The following is a 17,661-nucleotide window of genomic DNA, read 5'->3' as shown; positions in this document are numbered from 1 at the left end:
ATTCTAAGCTGAATGTCCCTGCTCTCGTCAGATCGCAGAAGTTACACAGCTTAAAGTCAATGTGTTGCCAGAAAAACATGTTTTTTTTTTTTAAATTAAACATTTAGTGTGTGGGTGATTAAACATTGTTCAAATTTTTTTTATTTTTTTCACGAGTCAGGAAATATTATAAATTAATTCTAATTTATAATACTACCCATTTTTGGTCACTAGATGGAGCTATTCCCAAAATTGCAGCATTGCAACATTGGGTTAAAAGCCCTCGCTCTAGTGAGCTCTCAGCATCCCCCCCTCCTTTATCCTGGCTAGTGCCGGGATAAACGAGGGGTTTGAACGGTGTAACCTCCTACACTGTGTGTCGCCATTTTTTGAGCTAACACACAGTGTAGTAGGTTTACATACAGTAGTAAACACACACAAACACGAACATACATTGAAATCTCTTACCTGCTCCTGCCGCCGCGGCTCCCTCCGGCCCGTCCGCTCCGTTTGCTGCCGCTGGTCCAAGTGCACAAATCCGGAAGCCGCGACCGGAAGTAGTAATATTACTGTCCGGCCGCGACTTCCGGTCCACAGGAAAATGGCGCCGGACGGCGCCAATTTCGAATTGGACTGTGTGGGAGCGGCGCATGTGCAGTTCCCACACAGACGCCGTACACTGAAGTCAATGGGACGGGAGCCGTCCGCAGTCCCTATGGGACTGTGCTGCCGTATTCCATGTCTGTATGTGTCGTTAATCGACACAGACAGAAATGGAACAAAAAATGGCAGCCCCCATAGGGAAGAAAAAGTGTAAAAATAAGAAAAAGTAAAACACAAACACACAAATGAATATAAACGTTTTTAATAAAGCACTAACATCTTTAACATATAAAAAAATAATTTGTGATGACACTGTTCCTTTAAGGCCTCGCTAGTACCAGTGTGGGAGACTGTCTGGGAATCCGTGGTGCGGTTGACTTTTTATTATGTCGTTTAGATTTTGTTTCACAATCGATTAAAAAGGACTATGGATTAAAGCATTTAAGGTCAATGGCCATTCTAAGCTGAATGTGCCTGCACTCGTCAGATCGCAGAAGTTACACAGCTTAAGGCCTCGCTAGTACCAGTGTGGGAGACTGTCTGGGAATCCGTGGTGCGGTTGACTTTTTATTATGTCGTTTAGATTTTGTTTCACAATCGATTAAAAAGGACTATGGATTAAAGCATTTAATGTCAATGGCCATTCTAAGCTGAATGTGCCTGCTCTCGTCAGATCGCAGAAGTTAGACAGCTTAAGGCCTCGCTAGTACCAGTGTGGGAGACTGTCTGGGAATCCGTGGTGCGGTTGACTTTTTATTATGTTGTTTAGATTTTGTTTCACAATCGATTAAAAAGGACTATGGATTAAAGCATTTAATGTCAATGGCCATTCTAAGCTCAATGTGCCTGCTCTCGTCAGATCGCAGAAGTTACACAGCTTAAGGCCTCGCTAATACCAGTGTGGGAGACTGTCTGGGAATACGTGGAGCGGTTGACTTTTTATTATGTTTAGATTTTGTTTCACAAAAGATTAAATAGGACTATGGTTTAAAGCATTTAATGTCAATGGCCATTCTAAACTGAATGTGCCTGCTCTCGTCAGAACGCAGAAGTTACACAGCTTAAGGCCTCGCTAGTACCAGTGTGGGAGACTGTCTGGGAATCTGTGGTGCGGTTGACTTTTTATTATGTCGTTTAGATTTTGTTTCACAATCGATTAAAAAGGACTATGGATTAAAGCATTTAATGTCAATGGCCATTCTAAGCTGAATGTCCCTGCTCTCGTCAGATCGCAGAAGTTACACAGCTTAAGGACTCGCTAGTACCAGTGTGGGAGACTGTCTGGGAATCCGTGGTGCGGTTGACTTTTTATTATGTTGTTTAGATTTTGTTTCACAATAGATTAAATAGGACTATGGATTAAGGCTTTTAATGTCAATGGCCATTCTAAGCTGAATGTGCCTGCTCTCGTCAGATCGCAGAAGTTACACAGCTTAAGGCCTCGCTAGTACCAGTGTGGGAGACTGTCTGGGAATCCGTGGTGCGGTTGACTTTTTTTTATGTCGTTTAGATTTTGTTTCACAATCGATAAAAAAGGACTATGGATTAAAGCATTTAATGTTAATGGCCATTCTAAGCTGAATGTGCCTGCTCTCGTTAGATCGCAGAAGTTACACAGCTTAACGCCTCGTTAGTACCAGTGTGGGAGACTGTCTGGGAATCCGTGGTGCGGTTGACTTTTTATTATGTCGTTTAGATTTTGTTTCACAATAGATTAAATAGGACTATGGATTAAAGCATTTAATGTCAATGGCCATTCTAAGCTGAATGTGCCTGCTCTAGTCAGATCGCAGAAGTTACACAGCTTAAGGCCTCGCTAGTACCAGTGTGGGAGACTGTCTGGGAATCCGTGGTGCGGTTGACTTTTTATTATGTCGTTTAGATTTTGTTTCACAATCGATTAAAAAGGACTATGGATTAACCCCTTCCCGCTCCTTGACGTACTATTACGTCATGGCAGCTGTATCGTTCGCGCTCCATGCCGTAATAGTACGTCACGGGAGTAACGGCCGTTTCGGCCGTCCTCCCGACACATACAGGAGCTGTGACGCTGCTGTCTTGTTCAGCAGCTGTCACAGCTCCTACAGCGGGGACCGATCGCTGTGTCCCCGCTGATTAACCCCTTAAAAGCCGCGTTCTATAGAGATCGCGGCTTTTTAGGGGTTAAGCTGCCATCGCCGGCCTGCTACGCGACAGCGGCCGGCGATGGTGACTATGGCAACCGGACACCAAACAATGGCGTCCGGCTATGCCATAGACGGAAGCCTAGTGGGTCCTGACAACGTCAGGACCCACTATGCTTGCTGTCAGTGAGTAGCTGACAGTTCTAATACACTGCACTACGCATGTAGTGCAGTGTATTAGAATAGCGATCAGAGCCTCCTGCCCTCATGTCCCCTAGTGGGACAAAGTAATAAAGTTAAAAAAAAGTTAAAAAAAGATGTGTAAAAATAAGAAAATAAAAGATTTAAAAGTGTTAAAAGTAAAAATCCCCCTTTTTACCTTATCAGTCATTTATTATTAATAAAAATATATAAACAAACAAATAAACTATACATAATTGGTATCGCCGCGTCCGTAACGGCCTGAACTACAAAATTATTCCGTTATTTATCCCGCACGGTGAACGCCGTAAAATAAAATAATAATAAACCGAACCACAATCACAATTCTTTGGTCACTTCACCTCCCAAAAAATGGAATAAAAAGAGATCAAAAAGTCGCATGTACCTAAAAATGGTACTGATGGAAACTACAGTTCGTTACGCAAAAAATAAGTCCTGGCACGGCTTTATTGATGGAAAAATAAAAACGTTTTGGCTCTTAGAATAAGGTAACACAAAAAGTGAATGATTGTTTACAAAACGTATTTTATTGTGCAAACGCCATAAGACATAAAAAAAAACTATAAACATCTGGTATCGACGTAATCGTATCGCCCCGCAGAATAAAGTGAACATGTCAATTATAGCGCACGGTGAACGCCGTAAAAAAAAAAAGAAAAAAAAACAATCGTACAATTGCTGTTTTTTAGTCACCACGCCACCTACAAATAGAATAAAAACTGATCAAAAAGCCGCATGCACCCCTAGAAAACTACAATGGATTCCTCAAGGGGTCTAGTTTCCAAATTGGGGTCACTTTTGGGGGGTTCCCAATGTTTTGGCACCACAAGACCTCTTCAAACCGGACATGGTGCCTAATAAAAAAGAGGCTTCAAAATCCGCTAGGTCCTCCTTTGCTTCGGAGGCTGGTGCTTCAGTCCATTACCGCACTAGGGCCACATGTGGGATATTTCTCAAAACTGCAGAATCTGGGCAATAAGTATTAAGTTGCGTTTCTCTGATAAATCCTTTTGTGTTATAAAAAAAATGGTATAAAGAGGATTTTCTGACAAAAAAAAAATGTAAATTTCACCTCTACTTTGCTCTAAATTTTTGTGAAACACCTAAAGGGTTCATAAACTTTCTAAATGCTGTTGTGAATACTTTGAGGGGTCTAGTTTCTAAAATGGGGTGTTTGATAGGGGTTTCTAATATATGGGCCCCTCAAAGCAACTTCAGAACTGAACTGGAACCTAAAAAAATAAATAAATGAGGCAATACTTCATTTCTTACATTATACTGATAATGAGCCCAGTTTTGACCGTTTGTATAAACGGAGACCCCTATTAGACCGTTTCAGTGCCCGGTTTTCCCAAGCATTCACCCCCGAGACGTGTATTTCTATTGATGAGTCCCTGGTACATTTTAAAGGGAGGGTTCAATTCCGCGAGTACCTGCCGGGTAAGAGGGCAAGGTATGGCGTGAAGATGTATAAGCTGTGCGAGAGTGCATCAGGGTATACCTACAGGTTTAGGATATATGAAGGAAAGGCCACCCCCAAAGCAGACTGCATCCTGGACTACAATAGGTACATGGGGAGGGGTGGACTTGTAAGATCAAGCCCTGAAGCCCTACAGCGCCATGCGGTGTGGTATAAGAAGCTGGCCGGGCACATCATACAGATGGCATTGTACAATGCGTACGTGCTACGTCGATGTGCAGGCCAGACGGGAACTTTCCTGGAATTTCAAGAGGTGATTATCAAGAACCTAATCTTTAGGGACCAAGAAGGGGGGGCACCCAGTACTTCTGGAAGCGAGCCCACACGCATCGTACCAGGGCAACACTTTCCAGGAGAAGTTCCCCAAACTGGCAAGAAGGGAAAAAGTCAAAAGAGGTGCAAAGTCTGCTATAAGAGGGCGATAATGGATGACACAATATATCAATGTGACACGTGTCCCGAATAACCAGAGCTCTGTATGAAAGTGTTTTAAAATTTATCATACATCCCTTGGTTTATAATTTACCCCAATTTTACTTACCCTGATGCACTCCACACAGCTTATCCCCCCTCGTCTTTCCCCTCTGGGCCCTGCTGTGTGTCCAGGCAGCTGATAACAGCCACATGTAGGGTATTGCCATAACCGGGAGAACCCACATTACAGTTTATGGGGTGTAGGTCTCCGGTCAAAATGCTCACTACACCTCTAGATGAATGCCTTAAGGGTGTAGTTTTTAAAACGGGGTCACTTCTTGCGGGTTTCAACTGTACTGGTACCTCAGGGGCTTCTGCATACATGACTTCGCACTAGAAAATCCCCAGTAGGCCAAATGGTGGTCCTTTCCTTCTGAGCCCTCCCATGGGCCCAAACGGCAGTTTATCACCACAAATGGGGTATTGCCGCACTCAGGACAAATTGGGCAACAAAATGGAGTATTTTATTTCTTGTGAAAATAAGAATTTTTGAGCTAAAATGACATATTATTGGAAAAAATATATATTTTTTTAATTCCCAGCCCAATTCAAATAAGTTCTGTGAAGAAACTATGGAGTCTAAATGGTCACATTACCCATAAATGAATTCCTTGAGGGGTGTAGTTTCCAAAATGGGGTCACTTCTGGTGGGTTTCCATTGCTTTGATACCTCTGGGGCTCTGCAAATGCGACATGGCACCCGAAAACCAAACCAGCAAAATCTGTACTCCAAAGAACACACAGCGCTCCTTCCCTTCTGAGGCCTCCCATGGGCCCAAACGGCAGTTTATTGCCACAAATGGGGTATTGATGCACTCAGGAGAAATTGGGCAACAAAATTGAGTATTTTGTTCCCTGTGAAAATAAGAAATTTTGGTAAAAAATGACATCTTATTGGAAAAAATTTCATTTTTTTTATGTCACAGCCCAATTGAAATAGGTGCTGTGAAAAAACAGTGTGGTCAAAATGCTAACAACAACCATAAATGAATTCCTTGAGGGGTGTAGTTTCCAAAATGGGGTCACTTTTGGTGTGTTTCCATTGCTTTGATACCTCTGAGGCTCTGCAAATGCGACATGGCACCCGAAAACCAATCCAACAAAATCTGGACTCCAACAAACATATAGCGCTCCTTTCCTTCTGAGCCCTCCCATGGGCCCAAACGGCAGTTTATCACCACAAATGGGGTATTTCCACACTAAGGACAAATTGGGCAACAAAATGGGGTATTTTGTTCCCTGTGAAAATAAGAAATTTTGATCACAAATGACATTTTATTGGAAAAAATGACATTTTTTTCATTTCAGAGCCCAATTCAAATACGTGCTGTGAAAAAACTGTGCGGTCAAAATGGTAACAACAACCCTAAATTAATTCCTTGAGGGGTGTAGTTTCCAAAATGGGGTCACTATTGGGGGATTCCTACTGTTTTGACACCTCAACATCTCTGGCATGCTGCCTAAAATATATTCTAATAAAAAAAGAGGACTCAAAATGCACTAGGTGCTTCTTTGCTTCTAGGGCTTGTGTTTTAGTCCACGAGCGCAGTAGGGCCACATGTGGGACATTTCTAAAAACTGCAGAATCTGGACAATACATATTTAGTAGTGTCTCTCTGGTAAAAGCTTCTGTGTTACAGAAAAAAAATGAATAAAATTGAAATTCAGCAAGAAAAATGAAATTTGCAAATTTCACCTCCACTTTGCTTTAATTCCTGTGAAATGCCTGAAGGGTTAAAAAACTTTCTAACTGCTGTTTTGAATACTTTGAGGGGTCTAGTTTTTAAAATGGGGTGTTTTATCAGGGTTTCTAATACATAGGCCCCACAAAGCCACTTCAGAACTCAAGAGGTACCTTAAAAAAAAAGGCTTTTGAAATTTTCTTAAAAATATGAGAAATTGCTGTTTATGTTCTAAGCCTTGTAACGTCCAAGAAAAATAAAAGAATGTTCAAAAAACGATGCCAATCTAAAGTAGACATATGGGAAATGTGAACTAGTAACTATTGTGGGTGGTATAACCGTCTGTTTTACAAGCAGATGCATTTCAATTCTGAAAAATGCTATTTTTTCTAAATTTTCTCTACATTTTGCAATTTTTCACCAATAAACACTGAATATATCGACCAAATTTTACCAAAAACATGAAGCCCAATGTGTCACGAGAAAACAATCTCAGAATCGCTTGGGTAGGTTTAAGCATTCCGACGTTATTACCACATAAAGTGAAATATGTCAGATTTGAAAAATGGGCTCTGAGCCTTAAGGCCAAAACTAGGCTGCGTCCTTAAGGGGTTAAAGCATTTAATGTCAATGGCCATTCTAAGCTGAATGTGCCTGCTCTCGTCAGATCGCAGAAGTTACACAGCTTAAGGCCTCGCTAGTACCAGTGTGGGAGACTGTCTGGGAATCCGTGGTGCGGTTGACTTTTTATTATGTAGTTTAGATTTTGTTTCACAATAGATTAAATAGGACTATGGATTAAAGCATTTAATGTCAATGGCCATTCTAAGCTGAATGTGCCTGCTCTCGTCAGATCGCAGAAGTTACACAGCTTAAGGCCTCGCTAGTACCAGTGTGGGAGACTGTCTGGGAATCCGTGGTGCGGTTGACTTTTTATTATGTCGTTTAGATTTTGTTTCACAATAGATTAAATAGGACTATGGATTAAAGCATTTAACGTCAATGGCCATTCTAAGCTGAATGTGCCTGCTCTCGTCAGAACGCAGAAGTTACACAGCTTAAGGCCTCGCTAGTACCAGTGTCGGGAGACTGTCTGGGAATCCGTGGTGCGGTTGAATTTTTATTATGTCGTTTAGATTTTGTTTCACAATCGATTAAAAAGGACTATGGATTAAAGCATTTAATGTCAATGGCCATTCTAAGCTGAATGTCCCTGCTCTCGTCAGATCGCAGAAGTTACACAGCTTAAGGCCTCGCTAGTACCAGTGTGGGAGACTGTCTGGGAATCCGTGGTGCGGTTGACCTTTTATTATGTTGTTTAGATTTTGTTTCACAATAGATTAAATAGGACTATGGATTAAGGCTTTTAATGTCAATGGCCATTCTAAGCTGAATGTGCCTGCTCTCGTCAGATCGCAGAAGTTACTCAGCTTAAGGCCTCGCTAGTACCAGTGTGGGAGATTGTCTGGGAATCCGTGGTGCGGTTAACTTTTTATTATGTCGTTTAGATTTTGTTTCACAATCGATTAAAAAGGACTATGGATTAAAGCATTTAATGTCAATGGCCATTCTAAGCTGAATGTGCCTGCTCTCGTCAGATCGCAGAAGTTACACAGCTTAAGGCCTCGCTAGTACCAGTGTGGGAGACTGTCTGGGAATCCGTGGTGTGGTCGACTTTTTATTATGTCGTTTAGATTTTGTTTCACAATCGATTAAAAAGGACTATGGATTAAAGCATTTAAGGTCAATGGCCATTCTAAGCTAAATGTGCCTGCTCTCGTCAGATCGCAGAAGTTACACAGCTTAAGGCCTCGCTAGTACCAGTGTGGGAGACTGTCTGGGAATCCGTGGTGCAGTTGACTTTTTATTATGTCGTTTAGATTTTGTTTCACAATAGATTAAATAGGACTATGGATTAAAGCATTTAACGTCAATGGCCATTCTAAGCTGAATGTGCCTGCTCTCGTCAGAACGCAGAAGTTACACAGCTTAAGGCCTCGCTAGTACCAGTGTGGGAGACTGTCTGGGAATCCGTGGTGCGGTTGAATTTTTATTATGTCGTTTAGATTTTGTTTCACAATCGATTAAAAAGGACTATGGATTAAAGCATTTAATGTCAATGGCCATTCTAAGCTGAATGTCCCTGCTCTTGTCAGATCGCAGAAGTTACACAGCTTAAGGCCTCGCTAGTACCAGTGTGGGAAACTGTCTGGGAATCCGTGGTGCGGTTGACTTTTTATTATGTCGTTTAGATTTTGTTTCACAATCGATTAAAAAGGACTATGGATTAAAGCATTTAATGTCAATGGCTATTCTAAGCTGAATGTGCCTGCTCTCGTTAGATCGCAGAAGTTACACAGCTTAACGCCTCGCTAGTACCAGTGTGGGAGACTGTCTGGGAATCCGTGGTGCGGTTGACTTTTTATTATGTCGTTTAGATTTTGTTTCACAATAGATTAAATAGGACTATGGATTAAAGCATTTAACGTCAATGGCCATTCTAAGCTGAATGTGCCTGCTCTCGTCAGATCGCAGAAGTTACACAGCTTAAGGCCTCGCTAGTACCAGTGTGGGAAACTGTCTGGGAATCCGTGGTGCGGTTGGCTTTTTATTATGTCGTTTAGATTTTGTTTCACAATCGATTAAAAAGGACTATGGATTAAAGCATTTAATGTCAATGGCTATTCTAAGCTGAATGTGCCTGCTCTCGTTAGATCGCAGAAGTTACACAGCTTAACGCCTCGCTAGTACCAGTGTGGGAGACTGTCTGGGAATCCGTGGTGCGGTTGACTTTTTATTATGTCGTTTAGATTTTGTTTCACAATAGATTAAATAGGACTATGGATTAAAGCATTTAACGTCAATGGCCATTCTAAGCTGAATGTGCCTGCTCTCGTCAGATCGCAGAAGTTACACAGCTTAAGGCCTCGCTAGTACCAGTGTGGGAGACTGTCTGGGAATCCGTGGTGCGGTTGAATTGTTATTATGTCGTTTAGATTTTGTTTCACAATCGATTAAAAAGGACTATGGATTAAAGCATCTAATGTCAACGGCCATTCTAAGCTGAATGTCCCTGCTCTCGTCAGATCGCAGAAGTTACACAGCTTAAGGCCTCGCTAGTACCAGTGTGGGAAACTGTCTGGGAATCCGTGGTGCGGTTGACTTTTTATTATGTCGTTTAGATTTTGTTTCACAATCGATTAAAAAGGACTATGGATTAAAGCATTTAATGTCAATGGCTATTCTAAGCTGAATGTGCCTGCTCTCGTTAGATCGCAGAAGTTACACAGCTTAACGCCTCGCTAGTACCAGTGTGGGAGACTGTCTGGGAATCCGTGGTGCGGTTGACTTTTTATTATGTTGTTTAGATTTTGTTTCACAATAGATTAAATAGGACTATGGATTAAGGCTTTTAATGTCAATGGCCATTCTAAGATGAATGTGCCTGCTCTCGTCAGATCGCAGAAGATACACAGCTTAAGGCCTCGCTAGTACCAGTTTGGGAGACTGTCTAGGAATCCGTGGTGCGGTTGACTTTTTATTATGTCGTTTAGATTTTGTTTCACAATCGATTAAAAAGGACTATGGATTAAAGCATTTAATGTCAATGGCCATTCTAAGCTGAATGTGCCTGCTCTCGTTAGATCGCAGAAGTTACACAGCTTAACGCCTCGCTAGTACCAGTGTGGGAGACTGTCTGGGAATCCGTGGTGCGGTTGAATTTTTATTATGTCGTTTAGATTTTGTTTCCAATCGATTAAAAAGGACTATGGATTAAAGCATTTAATGTCAATGGCCATTCTAAGCTGAATGTGCCTGCTCTCGTCAGATCGCAGAAGTTACACAGCTTAAGGCGTCGCTAGTACCAGTGTGGGAGACTGTCTGGGAATCCGTGGTGCAGTTGACTTTTTATTATGTCGTTTAGATTTTGTTTCACAATCGATTAAAAAGGACTATGGATTAAAGCATTTAATGTCAATGGCCATTCTAAGCTGAATGTGCCTGCTCTCGTCAGATCGCAGAAGTTACAGAGCTTAAGGCCTCGCTAGTACCAGTGTGGGAGACTGTCTGGGAATCCGTGGTGTGGTTGCCTTTTTATTATGTCGTTTAGATTTTGTTTCACAATAGATTAAATAGGACTATAGATTAAAGCATTTAACGTCAATGGCCATTCTAAGCTGAATGTGCCTGCTCTCGTCAGAACGCAGAAGTTACACAGCTTAAGGCCTCGCTAGTACCAGTGTGGGAGACTGTCTGGGAATCCGTGGTGCGGTTGACTTTTTATTATGTCGTTTAGATTTTGTTTCACAATCGATTAAAAAGGACTATGGATTAAAGCATTTAATGTCAATGGCCATTCTAAGCTGAATGTCCCTGCTCTCGTCAGATCGCAGAAGTTACACAGCTTAAGGCCTCGCTAGTACCAGTGTGGGAGACTGTCTGGGAATCCGTGGTGCAGTTGACTTTTTATTATGTCGTTTAGATTTTGTTTCACAATCGATTAAAAAGGACTATGGATTAAAGCATTTAATGTCAATGGCCATTCTAAGCTGAATGTGCCTGCTCTCGTCAGATCGCAGAAGTTACAGAGCTTAAGGCCTCGCTAGTACCAGTGTGGGAGACTGTCTGGGAATCCGTGGTGTGGTTGACTTTTTATTATGTCGTTTAGATTTTGTTTCACAATAGATTAAATAGGACTATAGATTAAAGCATTTAACGTCAATGGCCATTCTAAGCTGAATGTGCCTGCTCTCGTCAGAACGCAGAAGTTACACAGCTTAAGGCCTCGCTAGTACCAGTGTGGGAGACTGTCTGGGAATCCGTGGTGCGGTTGACTTTTTATTATGTCGTTTAGATTTTGTTTCACAATCGATTAAAAAGGACTATGGATTAAAGCATTTAATGTCAATGGCCATTCTAAGCTGAATGTCCCTGCTCTCGTCAGATCGCAGAAGTTACACAGCTTAAGGCCTCGCTAGTACCAGTGTGGGAGACTGTCTGGGAATCCGTGGTGCGGTTGACTTTTTATTATGTCGTTTAGATTTTGTTTCACAATCGATTAAAAAGGACTATGGATTAAAGCATTTAATGTCAATGGCCATTCTAAGCTGAATGTGTCTGCTCTCGTTAGATCGCAGAAATTACACAGCTTAACGCTTCGCTAGTACCAGTGTGGGAGATTGTCTGGGAATCCGTGGTGCGGTTGACTTTTTATTATGTCGTTTAGATTTTGTTTCACAATAGATTAAATAGGACTATGGATTAAAGCGTTTAACGTCAATGGCCATTCTAAGCTGAATGTGCCTGCTCTCGTCAAAACGCAGAAGTTACACAGCTTAAGGCCTCGCTAGTACCAGTGTGGGAGACTGTCTGGGAATCCGTGGTGCGGTTGACTTTTTATTATGTTGTTTAGATTTTGTTTCACAATAGATTAAATAGGACTATGGATTAATGCTTTTAATGTCAATGGCCATTCTAAGATGAATGCGCCTGCTCTCGTCAGATCGCAGAAGTTACACAGCTTAAGGCCTCGCTAGTACCAGTTTGGGAGACTGTCTAGGAATCCGTGGTGCGGTTGACTTTTTATTATGTCGTTTAGATTTTGTTTCACAATCGATTAAAAAGGACTATGGATTAAAGCATTTAATGTCAATGGCCATTCTAAGCTGAATGTGCCTGCTCTCGTTAGATCGCAGAAGTTACACAGCTTAACGCCTCGCTAGTACCAGTGTGGGAGACTGTCTGGGAATCCGTGGTGCGGTTGACTTTTTATTATGTCGTTTAGATTTTGTTTCACAATAGATTAAATAGGACTATGGATTAAAGCATTTAACGTCAATGGCCATTCTAAGCTGAATGTGCCTGCTCTCGTCAGATCGCAGAAGTTACACAGCTTAACCCCTTCCCGCTCCTTGACGTACTATTACGTCATGGCAGCTGTATCGTTCGCGCTCCATGCCGTAATAGTACGTCTCGGGAGTAACGGCCGTTTCGGCCGTCCTCCCGACACATACAGGAGCTGTGACGCTGCTGTCTTGTTCAGCAGCTGTCACAGCTCCTACAGCGGGGACCGATCGCTGTGTCCCCGCTGATTAACCCCTTAAAAGCCGCGTTCTATAGAGATCGCGGCTTTTTAGGGGTTAAGCTGCCATCGCCGGCCTGCTACGCGATAGCGGCCGGCGATGGTGACTATGGCAACCGGACACCAAACAATGGCGTCCGGCTATGCCATAGACGGAAGCCTAGTGGGTCCTGACAACGTCAGGACCCACTATGCTTGCTGTCAGTGAGTAGCTGACAGTTCTAATACACTGCACTACGCATGTAGTGCAGTGTATTAGAATAGCGATCAGGGCCTCCTGCCCTCAAGTCCCCTAGTGGGACAAAGTAATAAAGTAAAAAAAAAGTTAAAAAAAGATGTGTAAAAATAAGAAAATAAAAGTTTTAAAAGTAATAAAAGTAAAAGTCCCACTTTTTCCCTTATCAGTCCTTTATTATTAATAAAAATATATAAACAAACAAATAAACTATACATAATTGGTATCGCCGCGTCCGTAACGGCCTGAACTACAAAATTATTTTGTTATTTATCCCGCACGGTGAACGCCGTAAAAAAAAATATTAATAAACCGTACCACAATCACAATTGTTTGGTCACTTCACCTCCCAAAAAATGGAATAAAAAGAGATCAAAAAGTCGCATGTACCTAAAAATGGTACTGATGGAAAATACAGTTCGTTACGCAAAAAATAAGTCCTCGCACGGCTTTATTGATTGAAAAATAAAAACGTTCTGGCTCTTAGAATAAGGTAACACAAAAAGTGAATGATTGTTTACAAAACGTATTTTAATGTGCAAACGCCATAAGACATAAAAAAAACCTATAAACATCTGGTATCGCCGTAATCGTATCGCCCCGCAGAATAAAGTTAATATATCATTTATAGCGCACGGTGAACGCTGTAAAAAAAAAAGTATACAAAAACAATAGTAGAATTGCTGTTTATTAGTCACCACGCCACCTAAAAATGGAATAAAAACTGATCAAAAAGCCGCATGCACCCCAAGAAAACTACAATGGATTCCTCAAGGGGTCTAGTTTCCAAATTGGGTTCACTTTTGGGGGGTTCCCAATGTTTTGGCACCACAAGACCTCTTCAAACCGGACATGGTGCCTAATAAAAAAGAGGGCTCAAAATCCGCTAGGTGCTCCTTTGCTTCGGAGGCCGGTGCTTCAGTCCATTACCGCCCGAGGGCCACATGTGGGATATTTCTCTAAACTGCAGAATCTGGGCAATAAGTATTAATTTGTGTTTCTCTGATAAATCCTTTTGTGTTATAAAAAAAATGGTATAAAAAGAGTAAATTTCACCTCTACTTTGCTCTAAATTTCTGTGAAACACCTAAAGGGTTCATAAACTTTCTAAATGCTGTTGTGAATACTTTGAGGGGTCTAGTTTCTAAAATGGGGTGTTTGATAGGGGTTTCTAATATATGGGCCCCTCAAAGCAACTTCAGAAATGAACTGGAACCTAAAAAAATAAATAAATGAGGCAATACTTCGCTTCTTACATTATACTGATAATGAGCCGTGCCCACTCCGAGATGACCCCAGTTTTGACCGTTTGTATAAACGGAGACCCCTATTAGACCGTTCCAGTGCCCGGTTTTCCCAAGCATACACCCCCGAGAAGTGTTTTTCTATTGATGAGTCCCTGGTACATTTTAAAGGGAGGGTTCAATTCCGCCAGTACCTGCCAGGTAAGAGGGCAAGGTATGGCGTGAAGATGTATAAGCTGTGCGAGAGTGCATCAGGGTATACCTACAGGTTTAGGATATATGAAGGAAAGGCCACCCCCAAACCAGACTGCATCCTGGACTACAATAGGTACATGGGAGGGATGGACTTGTCAAATCAAGTCCTGAAGCCCTACAGCGCCATGCGGTGTGGTATAAGAAGCTGGCCGGGCACATCATACAGATGGCTTTGTACAATGCGTATGTGCTACGTCGATGTGCAGGCCAGAGGGGAACTTTCCTGGAATTTCAAGATCTAATCTTTAGGGACCAGGAAGGGGGGGCACCCAGTACTTCTGGAAGCGAGGCCACACGCATCGTACCAGGGCAACACTTTCCAGGAGAAGGTCCCCAAACCGGTGGAAAGGGAAAGAGTCAAAAGAGGTGCAGAATCTGCTATAAGAGGGGGATAAGGAAGAACACAATATACCAATGCGACACGTGTCCCGAAAAACCAGGGCTCTGTATAAAAGATTGTTTTAAAATGTATCATACATCCCTTGATTTTTAATTTACCCTGATGCACTCCGCACAGCTTACCCCCCTCATCTTTCCCTTCTGAGCCCTGCCGTATGCCCAGGCAGCTGATAACAGCCACATGTAGGGTATTGTCGTACCCAGGAGAACCCACATTACAATTTAAGGGGTGTATATCTCCGGTGGCGCATGCTGGGCACACTATATTGGACACTGAAATGGCATATACATATATAAAATTGCAAATCTCACACTGCACCATCTGCTGCGCATTATCTTTTACACAGTACCTGTGGGGTCAAAATGCTCACTACACCTCTAGATGAATGTCTTAAGGGGTGTAGTTTTTAAAATGGGGTCACTTCTCGGGGGTTTCAACTGTACTGGTACCTCAGGGGCTTCTGCACACATGACTTAGCACCAGAAAAGCTCCAGTAGGCCAAATGGTGGTCCTTTCCTTCTGAGCCCTCCCATGGGCCCAAAGGGCAGTTTATCACCACAAGTGGGGTATTGCCGCACTAAGGACAAATTCGGCAACAAAATGGGGTATGTTGTTCCTTGTGAAAATAAGAAATTTTGATCAAAAATGACATCTTATTGGAAAAAATATCATTTTTTTCATTTCACAGCCCAATTCAAATAGGTGCTGTGAAAAAACTGTGCGGTCAAAATGATAACAAAAACCATAAATGAATTCCTTGAGGGGTGTAGTTTCCAAAATGGGGTCACTTCTGGTGGGTTTCCATTGCTTTGATACCTCTGGGGCTCTGCAAATGCAACATGGCACCCGAAAACCAATCCAGCAAAATCTGGACTCCAACAAACACATAGCGCTCCTTTCCGTCTGAGCCCTCCCATGGGCCCAAACGGCAGTTTATCACCACAAATGGGGTATTGCCGCACTAAGGACAAATTGGGCAACAAAATGGGGTATGTTGTTCCTTGTGAAAATAAGAAATTTTGATCAAAAATGACATCTTATTGGAAAAAATATAATTTTTTTCATTTCACAGCCCAATTCAAATAGGTGCTGTGAAAAACCTGTGCGGTCAAAATGATAACAAAAACCATAAATGAATTCCTTGAGGGGTGTAGTTTCCAAAATGGGGTCACTTCTGGTGGGTTTCCATTGCTTTGATACCTCTGGGGCTCTGCAAATGTGACATGGCACCCGAAAACCAATCCAGCAAAATCTGGACTCCAACAAACACATAGCGCTCCTTTCCTTCTGAGCCCTCCCATGGGCCCAAACGGCAGTTTATCACCACAAATGGGGTATTGCCGCACTAAGGACAAATTGGGCAACAAAATGGGGTATGTTGTTCCCTGTGAAAATAAGAAAATTTGATCAAAAATGACATTTTATTGGAAAAAATATCATTTTTTTCATTTCACAGCCCAATTCAAATAGGTGCTGTGAAAAAACTGTGCGGTCAAAATGATAACAAAAACCATAAATGAATTCCTTGAGGGGTGTAATTTCCAAAATGGGGTCACTTCTGGTGGGTTTCCATTGTTTTGATACCTCAACGCCTCTTCAAACCTGGCATGCTGCCTAAAATATATTCTAATAAAAAAGAGGCCTCAAAATGCACGAGGTGCTTCTTTGCTTCTAGGGCTTGTGTTTTAGTCCACGAGCGCACTAGAGACACATGTGGGACATTTCTAAAAACTGCAGAATCTGGACAATACATATTTAGTAGTGTTTCTCTGGTAAAACCTTCTCTGTTACTAAAAAAAAATTGAATAAAATTGAAATTCAGCAGAAAAAATGAAATTTGCAAATTTCATTTCCACTTTGCTTTAATTCCTGTGAAATGCCTGAAGGGTTAAAAAACTTTCTATATGCTGTTTTGAATACTTTGAGGGGTCTAGTTTTTAAAATGGGGTGTTTTATGGGGGTTTCTAATACATAGGCCCCTCAAATCCACTTCAGAACTGAACTGGCACCTTCAAAAAAAGGCTTTTGAAATTTTCTTAAGAATATGAGAAATTGCTGTTTATGTTCTAAACCTTGTAACGTCCAAGAAAAATAAAATAATGTTCAAAAAACGATGCCAATCTAAAGTAGACATATGGGAAATGTGAACTAGTAACTATTTTGGGTGGTATAACCGTCTGTTTTTCAAGCAGATGCATTTAAATTCTGAAAAATGCTATTTTTTGTAAATTTTCTCTAAATTTTGCAATTTTTCACAAATAAAGACTGAATATATCGACCAAATTTTACCACGAACATGAAGCCCAAAGTGTCACGAGAAAACAATCTCAGAATCGCTTGGATAGGTTTAAGCATTCCGACGTTATTACCACATAAAGTGAAATATGTCAGATTTGAAAAATGGGCTCTGAGCCTTAAGGCCCAAACTAGGCTGCGTCCTTAAGGGTTTAAGGCCTCGCTAGTACCAGTGTGGGAGACTGTCTGGGAATACGTGGTGCGGTTGAATTTTTATTATGTCGTTTAGATTTTGTTTCCAATCGATTAAAAAGGACTATGGATTAAAGCATTTAATGTCAATGGCCATTCTAAGCTGAATGTGCCTGCTCTCGTCAGATCGCAGAAGTTACACAGCTTAAGGCCTCGCTAGTACCAGTGTGGGAGACTGTCTGGGAATCCGTGGTGCAGTTGACTTTTTATTATGTCGTTTAGATTTTGTTTCCAATCGATTAAAAAGGACTATGGATTAAAGCATTTAATGTCAATGGCCATTCTAAGCTGAATGTGCCTGCTCTCGTCAGATCGCAGAAGTTACACAGCTTAAGGCCTCGCTAGTACCAGTGTGGGAGACTGTCTGGGAATCCGTGGTGCGGTTGACTTTTTAT

General features: G+C 41.8%; 37 pseudogenes; all 37 read left to right on the top strand.

Moving 5' to 3' along the window:
* Positions 1 to 1,028: 1,028 nt before the first annotated feature.
* On the top strand, positions 1,029 to 1,147 carry LOC142744554 (5S ribosomal RNA; annotated as a pseudogene).
* A 67-nt stretch (positions 1,148 to 1,214) lies between these two features.
* Positions 1,215 to 1,333, top strand: LOC142744917 (5S ribosomal RNA; annotated as a pseudogene).
* A 67-nt stretch (positions 1,334 to 1,400) lies between these two features.
* On the top strand, positions 1,401 to 1,519 carry LOC142746981 (5S ribosomal RNA; annotated as a pseudogene).
* Positions 1,520 to 1,583: 64 nt separating this feature from the next.
* Positions 1,584 to 1,702, top strand: LOC142744959 (5S ribosomal RNA; annotated as a pseudogene).
* Positions 1,703 to 1,769: 67 nt separating this feature from the next.
* Positions 1,770 to 1,888, top strand: LOC142746200 (5S ribosomal RNA; annotated as a pseudogene).
* A 67-nt stretch (positions 1,889 to 1,955) lies between these two features.
* Positions 1,956 to 2,074, top strand: LOC142747279 (5S ribosomal RNA; annotated as a pseudogene).
* A 67-nt stretch (positions 2,075 to 2,141) lies between these two features.
* Positions 2,142 to 2,260, top strand: LOC142746444 (5S ribosomal RNA; annotated as a pseudogene).
* A 67-nt stretch (positions 2,261 to 2,327) lies between these two features.
* LOC142745355 (5S ribosomal RNA) lies at positions 2,328 to 2,446 on the top strand (annotated as a pseudogene).
* A 4,743-nt stretch (positions 2,447 to 7,189) lies between these two features.
* LOC142747278 (5S ribosomal RNA) lies at positions 7,190 to 7,308 on the top strand (annotated as a pseudogene).
* Positions 7,309 to 7,375: 67 nt separating this feature from the next.
* On the top strand, positions 7,376 to 7,494 carry LOC142747277 (5S ribosomal RNA; annotated as a pseudogene).
* A 67-nt stretch (positions 7,495 to 7,561) lies between these two features.
* LOC142746973 (5S ribosomal RNA) lies at positions 7,562 to 7,681 on the top strand (annotated as a pseudogene).
* Positions 7,682 to 7,748: 67 nt separating this feature from the next.
* Positions 7,749 to 7,867, top strand: LOC142743807 (5S ribosomal RNA; annotated as a pseudogene).
* Positions 7,868 to 7,934: 67 nt separating this feature from the next.
* On the top strand, positions 7,935 to 8,053 carry LOC142746430 (5S ribosomal RNA; annotated as a pseudogene).
* A 67-nt stretch (positions 8,054 to 8,120) lies between these two features.
* On the top strand, positions 8,121 to 8,239 carry LOC142745410 (5S ribosomal RNA; annotated as a pseudogene).
* Positions 8,240 to 8,306: 67 nt separating this feature from the next.
* On the top strand, positions 8,307 to 8,425 carry LOC142745031 (5S ribosomal RNA; annotated as a pseudogene).
* Positions 8,426 to 8,492: 67 nt separating this feature from the next.
* Positions 8,493 to 8,611, top strand: LOC142744326 (5S ribosomal RNA; annotated as a pseudogene).
* Positions 8,612 to 8,678: 67 nt separating this feature from the next.
* On the top strand, positions 8,679 to 8,797 carry LOC142746127 (5S ribosomal RNA; annotated as a pseudogene).
* A 67-nt stretch (positions 8,798 to 8,864) lies between these two features.
* LOC142746676 (5S ribosomal RNA) lies at positions 8,865 to 8,983 on the top strand (annotated as a pseudogene).
* Positions 8,984 to 9,050: 67 nt separating this feature from the next.
* On the top strand, positions 9,051 to 9,169 carry LOC142744574 (5S ribosomal RNA; annotated as a pseudogene).
* A 67-nt stretch (positions 9,170 to 9,236) lies between these two features.
* LOC142746675 (5S ribosomal RNA) lies at positions 9,237 to 9,355 on the top strand (annotated as a pseudogene).
* Positions 9,356 to 9,422: 67 nt separating this feature from the next.
* Positions 9,423 to 9,541, top strand: LOC142744828 (5S ribosomal RNA; annotated as a pseudogene).
* A 67-nt stretch (positions 9,542 to 9,608) lies between these two features.
* LOC142744132 (5S ribosomal RNA) lies at positions 9,609 to 9,727 on the top strand (annotated as a pseudogene).
* Positions 9,728 to 9,794: 67 nt separating this feature from the next.
* Positions 9,795 to 9,913, top strand: LOC142746674 (5S ribosomal RNA; annotated as a pseudogene).
* Positions 9,914 to 9,980: 67 nt separating this feature from the next.
* LOC142746997 (5S ribosomal RNA) lies at positions 9,981 to 10,099 on the top strand (annotated as a pseudogene).
* Positions 10,100 to 10,166: 67 nt separating this feature from the next.
* LOC142747143 (5S ribosomal RNA) lies at positions 10,167 to 10,285 on the top strand (annotated as a pseudogene).
* A 66-nt stretch (positions 10,286 to 10,351) lies between these two features.
* LOC142745576 (5S ribosomal RNA) lies at positions 10,352 to 10,470 on the top strand (annotated as a pseudogene).
* A 67-nt stretch (positions 10,471 to 10,537) lies between these two features.
* On the top strand, positions 10,538 to 10,656 carry LOC142746898 (5S ribosomal RNA; annotated as a pseudogene).
* A 67-nt stretch (positions 10,657 to 10,723) lies between these two features.
* Positions 10,724 to 10,842, top strand: LOC142744034 (5S ribosomal RNA; annotated as a pseudogene).
* A 67-nt stretch (positions 10,843 to 10,909) lies between these two features.
* On the top strand, positions 10,910 to 11,028 carry LOC142744073 (5S ribosomal RNA; annotated as a pseudogene).
* Positions 11,029 to 11,095: 67 nt separating this feature from the next.
* On the top strand, positions 11,096 to 11,214 carry LOC142746138 (5S ribosomal RNA; annotated as a pseudogene).
* A 67-nt stretch (positions 11,215 to 11,281) lies between these two features.
* Positions 11,282 to 11,400, top strand: LOC142744023 (5S ribosomal RNA; annotated as a pseudogene).
* A 67-nt stretch (positions 11,401 to 11,467) lies between these two features.
* Positions 11,468 to 11,586, top strand: LOC142744032 (5S ribosomal RNA; annotated as a pseudogene).
* A 253-nt stretch (positions 11,587 to 11,839) lies between these two features.
* Positions 11,840 to 11,958, top strand: LOC142744990 (5S ribosomal RNA; annotated as a pseudogene).
* A 67-nt stretch (positions 11,959 to 12,025) lies between these two features.
* On the top strand, positions 12,026 to 12,144 carry LOC142745409 (5S ribosomal RNA; annotated as a pseudogene).
* A 67-nt stretch (positions 12,145 to 12,211) lies between these two features.
* On the top strand, positions 12,212 to 12,330 carry LOC142746183 (5S ribosomal RNA; annotated as a pseudogene).
* Positions 12,331 to 17,351: 5,021 nt separating this feature from the next.
* On the top strand, positions 17,352 to 17,470 carry LOC142747496 (5S ribosomal RNA; annotated as a pseudogene).
* Positions 17,471 to 17,536: 66 nt separating this feature from the next.
* Positions 17,537 to 17,655, top strand: LOC142747276 (5S ribosomal RNA; annotated as a pseudogene).
* Positions 17,656 to 17,661: the final 6 nt, after the last annotated feature.

The sequence above is a fragment of the Rhinoderma darwinii genome, chromosome 2 (genome assembly GCF_050947455.1).
Source record: "Rhinoderma darwinii isolate aRhiDar2 chromosome 2, aRhiDar2.hap1, whole genome shotgun sequence".
Lineage (NCBI taxonomy): Eukaryota > Metazoa > Chordata > Amphibia > Anura > Rhinodermatidae > Rhinoderma > Rhinoderma darwinii.
The sequence above is the reverse complement of the archived record's forward strand: the minus strand, read 5'-3'. Positions and strand labels throughout refer to the sequence as shown.